The following is a 6,688-nucleotide window of genomic DNA, read 5'->3' as shown; positions in this document are numbered from 1 at the left end:
ACTAGATCCCCCCTCAGCCTTCTCTTGTGGAGGCTGAAGAGATTCAAGTCCCTTAGCCTGTCCTCATAGGGCCTGCCCTGCTGCCCCCTGATCATGTGGGTGGCCCTCCTCTGGACCCTCTCCATGTTGTCCACATCCCTCCTGAAGTGCAGTGCCCAGAACTGGACGCAGTACTCCAGCTGCTGCCTGACCAGTGTTGCATAGAGTGGGAGGATCACCTCCTTGGACCTGCTTGAGACTCTGCAGGGTTGCTCATCATTTCCTCTTCTAGGTGCCTCTGTAGTCCACAGTTGCAGCCAGCAGGAACTTTCAGTAAATTTAGCAGGGCAAGGCAGCTTTGTACTCGGGGGAGGGGTGGGGATAGGAGAGGGATTTTACTGAGGGAAGGGGGGATTAACACCCTTCCTTTGCCGTAGACCTCAGCCAGGGTTTGCCTGGGGAGGGGCAGTCCCTGCCTCTGTCTCCTCCCTCTCCCCCACCTTAAAACCATTTTGTGATGGCCAGAACCAAAAGGGTTGACAAGCAACTTTAACAGAGAAATCTGCTTTTTTGAAGGTATCTGAAGTAGCTTATGGAGTAGTTTCCTGTCTGTCTGGAAAAACATTTATATATAGCTTTTTATACTGATCTTCAGACAACATGAACTTTAAAAAGCAGAAGTAAGAATTATAACCATAGACATAGCTGATTTATGAAATTTTGCTTAGAGTCAGTAAAAATTAACGAACGTAATCACAAGGTATAATTAACAAAGTAGGTTGTACTTAGGTGGGGACATGTTAATCTCAGACCCCAAAGTGATGTGGTGTGATTCGCTTATTGGGTAAACCCAAGCTTGGGCAGTAATTTATTATAATGATTTCTAACACCTTTTAACCCCATAGGATAACAGCTATAAAGTAACACTATGAATGGCTATATAACCAAAAAATTAGCATAGACAGGATATAAAAGAACATGCACTTTAAGTAACCCTCAGGGAAGGAAGGAACAGAAAGGTCATTGCTGTCCCATTTCCCTGGATCTGTGAACAAAGACCAGATCCGGACTGAGGGACTTTCCATCCGGTTTTCCCTCTGACAGCCCAGTTCGGGGACGCCTGACTTCGCTGAATCAACTTGACGTGTATCTTCTAACTGAGGGACTATCAATAAATTGCTAACCAAGTGGGAACTCTTGGTTAATTCCTTTATCTGTTTTATTATCACTGTCAATTTTAGCTTGTATTGTTATGTTGTCTGTTTATTAGCTTAAAATTTTTACTAACTGTCATATGTGTAAGCTATATCTTTTGTTGTTATAAGTAAAATTTATTCTTTTTTATAAGTGAAACTTGTCATTGCTTTCCTTCCCAACATCACCTCCTCAATCCCAAACCAAAAAAAGCCCAGTGGCTAATAAAGTTACAGTGCTCAGTCAGTCTGTAACTAAATTGATATATTTACAGTGCCCATCTGGCCTGTGACACCCTTTCTTGCTGGAGCAGACAGTGCAGCCTGCCCAGGGCTGGGAAGCATGCTGGCGGACTGTGATTTATCTTGAACCAGGAAGGGATCTGGGAAAGAAGTTTCATAAACTGGTTTTCCCCAAATCACTTAAGTTTTATACTACATTCAGCCAGGTTTATCTTAAACCAGTTTCAGCCATTTTGAAACTGGTTTATTTGCATTAAGCTTCTGTTCTGTTACAGGTTTAAATCAGTTTCTGATGACTTAAACCAGTTTATGTGTAACTTCTGTCCCTAGCTCTGGTGAATGATATTTCTATTTTTTTTAAATCTTGCTCAGAGTTTACTTTTTAATTTTCTTTCTTTCTTCTGTCCATTGTAATTTTAGTACTATCACTTCTCAGTCAAAAAGGATGGCACAGTGGAGCTATGGGGGTAAATGGACATAGCTCCTTTGAATTCAATGGAAGTCAATGGTTCTAACTGAAAGCTGCCTGCTGAAGATCTGGCACACATTTTTTTCAAAGAGAAAAACATCAGGATCATTGGGAAACTGATAGAAATAGAAGACAACTTAAGGTAAGGTGACTAAAACTTTTGAGCCAATTTAAAAACCTGACCCACAATCTTTTCCCTCTCAGAATAATGTTTTCTCTTCTAACTTGGAAAAAAAGGGTAGTAGAAGAACATACAAGAGAATTGTTATATAGCTTCTTTCACACTTTACAGTTATATTACATGAACCCATTACATCAAAAGAACATTTAAGGCCATAAATCAAGCATTTAAAGGTTAAAAAATACCACTTTTAAGGTTGCCTGTTAAACCTTATTTCATCTCCCTTGTGCATATGCAAGACAATACAGATTTTAAACAGATGATTATATACTGTGTTCTTTTTCCCACAGGACCCTGCTATATTCAGTACATGGAATGGATGGTGCTTACATAAGAACAGTTATTCAGTATTTTTTGCCTTATTGTTCTAGCTATCCTGGGAGTGTCTACATGAGATGCTTAATGCATAGTAACCTAATAACACTGTACAGTAGTATGCTGGGCAAAAACGGTGCTAATATGCTACTGCTCAGTAGTATTGGGCCACTGCACAGTAAACTAAAAACCCGTGCACAGGCACTACTGCACAATAACTCTAGTTACTGCACATTTATTTAGTACTTCATTAAGCAAGTACTAAATTAAATGCGCAGTAAGCACTGCACATTAATGAACTTGTAGCTGCACCCCTGTGTCTTTTTTACTGCATACTACTCAAACCCCACTCTAAGAACACCATTTTTAATTTCCTCTGTGGCATTAATAGCTACAGCAACAACTGCTTCACAAACATTAATGAATTATTTTGTTTACTGCACCCTTGTGACAGGAGGGGCTATTTTCTCCATTTTATAGGTTGGCAACATAGAGATGTTATAGTTAGGGTTCATAGAGATTAATGTCAAAGGTGTCCTCTATTTCTGAGCAGAGAAAAATGTTTATCTTAAGTGTCTCAAGTTTCCGGTGTTAGCAGAAAATTTGCATCCTGAGAAGGGCCACCTTGTTTCAGAATAATACCAGCTGCGAGGGTTGAACTCATTGACTGCATAGTGTAGGACTAGTACATAAACCTAGGGCCTTCAGTTGGGCACTTGCTGTTAAGTGCTCCACAACCTGCAAATCTAATTCCCTTCATGCTTACCCTGTTTGGGTGTCCTGGACTTTCTGGATCCTGACTTCCGGCACTGCCTGGTCTATGAATGTGGACCTTGCTTGCTAACCAGGACTTTGATTTGGACTCTCTGGTGCTTGCTAACCAGCACTTTGACTTGGACTCTCTGGTGTTGGCTGTCCTGTGCAGCCTTGGTTCCTAGTCTGAACTCTCCCCTGGCTCAGGTTCTTGTCTACCCCTGTGCTCCACAAGCTTATCTATGACTACATCCTTACATCAGGTTACTTAACATTACATAACACTTCATACGATCAAGGTACTTTGGCTTCAAGTGCAGCTGTGAACACTCAGTAATTCTAAAGGTCAGACTCCAATAAGATGCCCAATACACAACTGGTGATTTTCTGTTAAAGTGTGGTGTAAATGAAGTGCCTAATATCTCAAGAAAACTCTGGCAGAGGCAGGGGTAGAATCTAGGACAGTATTCAACTACCATAAGTGCAACACTATCCTTTCTTTCTTGGAATACCTCACCTCCTTCTCAAGGCAACAGTGTCCTTCACCTGATTCATCCCCAAAGCAAGTCCATACTGTACAATGAATGAGGCAAGAAGCTCCATTTTCCTTCCTCCTGTCTAATCTATTCTCTCCACTCCCAGTTCTTGCCTGAAGGACTTTACCCAGCCGGTCCTAGTTCACGTGCTCCCCCATAATCTTATTCCTATCTCATTTGTCTTCCCTCTACCTGACATCTATCCTCCTGAATACCACTGGTTTGTAGGGCCAATTTCCTTGCCCAATCATGTCTAGTCTTCTTGCATATGACTTCAGAAAGTCGACCTCTTTAACCATTTAAGAGTAGATCCATCAATATTACTGTAATCTTTCTGTCTGTTTGTTCCCTTTGGTGGACCATATAGAGAGCAGTCAGTATATGCTGGGTGGTTTGATCTACTTTGCCATAGGGGCATGATGGTGAGTTTGTAAGGCCCATTTTATGTTTGATTTTTGTGGAAGGCTCCATAGCCTGATTGCAGTCGATTCAGGTTTACCCATGCCTCACGTGGGAGTTTACGACAAGCCGGGTATGAAGAAGGCAGTTGTATGTAGTTGTGTAGTGGGGTGTGGTTGTTATTCCATTGCTTTTCCCACCTTCTCTGGGGCCATGATGACAGTAGGGTGTCTCCTGCTTCCTCCATGATGTTTCTGGCAGATATTGGTAGTCTTCTAGGAAGCTTCCTCCTCTATTTTATCTAGGCTCCATAGGTAAATGGGAATTAAGGTTATAGGAGAGAGTTTTGCATCTTTCAGTCTTGGTGCCTGGACTCAGACACAACATGTCCTCCAGAGCTTTAATTATTGCGAGCTAATGTATGCCCAGTGCAGATGGCATCCTTGGGTGTCTCTGCTGTTACATGCTAGGAAAACTCTACTGAGCATGTGGAAGCAGACTTTTTAAAAGACTAATTAATTGGAAACATTTGAGCCAATTTTAATGGGGACAGCAAGTCACGTGCTTGACACAAATTGGAAAGGCTCTGCTGTAGATGAGGAAACTCAGACAGGCAGCCGCATAACTTAACAACGCAACATTGCAAAGAGTGGTTTTTTGTAGCCCCACTTTCATAAATGGCTGAACTGTTTTATCTAGAAAACTAAATAATAAAAATAAAATAAAAATCAATTAAAATAAAATCCAGACTAAAGCAAACACCTGGCTCAGGAAACTTCAGCCCAGCCAGGTAAAGTCAACCGGTTATAAGCTACTAAAATGAGAGTTTTAAAATGGGAATTCACAACAAATTGATAATAGATTTGTGCTACCCGACACATGTAGATTGAAGTTCATAAACAATTCAATTAGCTTTAAATTATAGGGAGGGATTAACTAGAAAGAGCACCCAGTGTACGCTGGCAAATAACTGATTTAGGACATGATCCAAAATCCAGTTAAGCCATTGGGCTTCTTGCAATATTCAGTGGGTTTTGCATTATTGCTTTACAGTCTGATCCTTCAAGGCGATCACAGGCCTGAGAGGAATCAATGCTACTTCAAGTGAAGACCTGCAGTGGGTCAGCACAGAAGTCAGTGCAAGCTTAGGATCTTGTCTGTTGAATTTCTTGTTAAACGCCCATCACCAAAGTACAGGAGTGACTTGCAAGCTCTAAAGGAAATATACAAGTTCCACTGGGAAACGGGGAGGAAGGTCCCAGGGAATTGCTGTCAAAGGGAAAGACGCAGAATGCCTTGATGAAGGCTCCAGGCACCTTGACAGCATTTACATTTACAAATGACATTTTCCACCAGCAGCATAATGCAGCAGAGAAAATAGACGATCAGGCAGCAGATTGTAAACAGCAGCATAAAGCCACCTCACTTGTCCTGAAAGCCCACACCCTGAGTCCTCTCAGATTTCACAGCATGCTCCAAAGGCCTATAGATCAGGCTTTTTGAATGCATGGTGAGTGAGAAGAGCAAGTTCAATAGTTAAGGGTCCCTCATGGATAATACCTCATGGATGATATCTCTCTCCCCACTGTGAACACCCCAGCTGATGTTGGCATGGAGACCCAGATTCTCTCAGGCCCCCTACCATTTAAGATTTATCTATAAGGCTCAGTATAGTAGATGTACCGTGCCAGCTGGTATGTCTACAAAGTACAAGGAAGTCTCATGCAGATATATTAGCTAGGGTCCCAGAACTAGCAGAGCTAGATCAGTGAGGTGCTCTGCCCAGTCTGAGATGGCTATATTGCTTCCAGTTCCAGAACTAGCTTGAATATTTCTACAGAAAAGTGCACAGGAATATCCTTGTGACTTTATAGGTCAACCCACCCAGCCCCCAAATTCCTTTGGAAGAACAACTGGCATCCACAGAAGATCTGGAAGAACTGGTATTAGATGTGGGGATGACAATGTGATGAGACTGTAGAAGTTCTGCCTGAAGGCTGTGAAATGAATGGCCATTGGGATGCTTTCTAGACATAAATTCAATAGGTGCAAAACAGGTGCTGAGACAGAAGGTCCAGTGTCAATCTGGTGGAACCTAGCACCTCAAAGCCAGCTTCCAACTGGTGTCAAAGTGGTCCAGACACAGAACAGTAACAAATGGTGTATGTACAGCTGCATTATAAAAAAGTCTTGCAACCTAAAAATTGCAAATATTTTAGAACATTCTCTGTCTTCATACTGGATATGCATGAGGTGCTCCCAGAGAAGTCACAATCTGTCCTATTCTTCTTTGGGTTCTGTACCCTTTGCCATGTATTTCTAGACATTAGGAATGTCTGGGAATCACAATAGCAGCCAAAGGCTTTTATTTTTCCTACCTTTGAAATTATTTCCTGAAATGCATGTATTAGATCAGGAGAGGGGTAGAGGGAAGAGAATCCTCAAGCTTTCTCCACTGGATCAATATATTTCTTCCTGCACTATAGCTGAAAACTGAACTAGGTTTTCGTTAGTTTAGGAGCCTGAAACTGACTCTCTTTGTTTGAGGCTAAGCAAGCCCAGAGGAAAACCTTGTATGTTAATGCATAAAAAGACTTAAGGAAACCTGCAGGGAAGCTGT

The sequence above is a fragment of the Gavialis gangeticus genome, unplaced genomic scaffold (genome assembly GCF_001723915.1).
Source record: "Gavialis gangeticus isolate Ggan-Ray unplaced genomic scaffold, GavGan_comp1, whole genome shotgun sequence".
NCBI classification, from domain to species: Eukaryota; Metazoa; Chordata; order Crocodylia; family Gavialidae; genus Gavialis; species Gavialis gangeticus.
The sequence above is the reverse complement of the archived record's forward strand: the minus strand, read 5'-3'. Positions refer to the sequence as shown.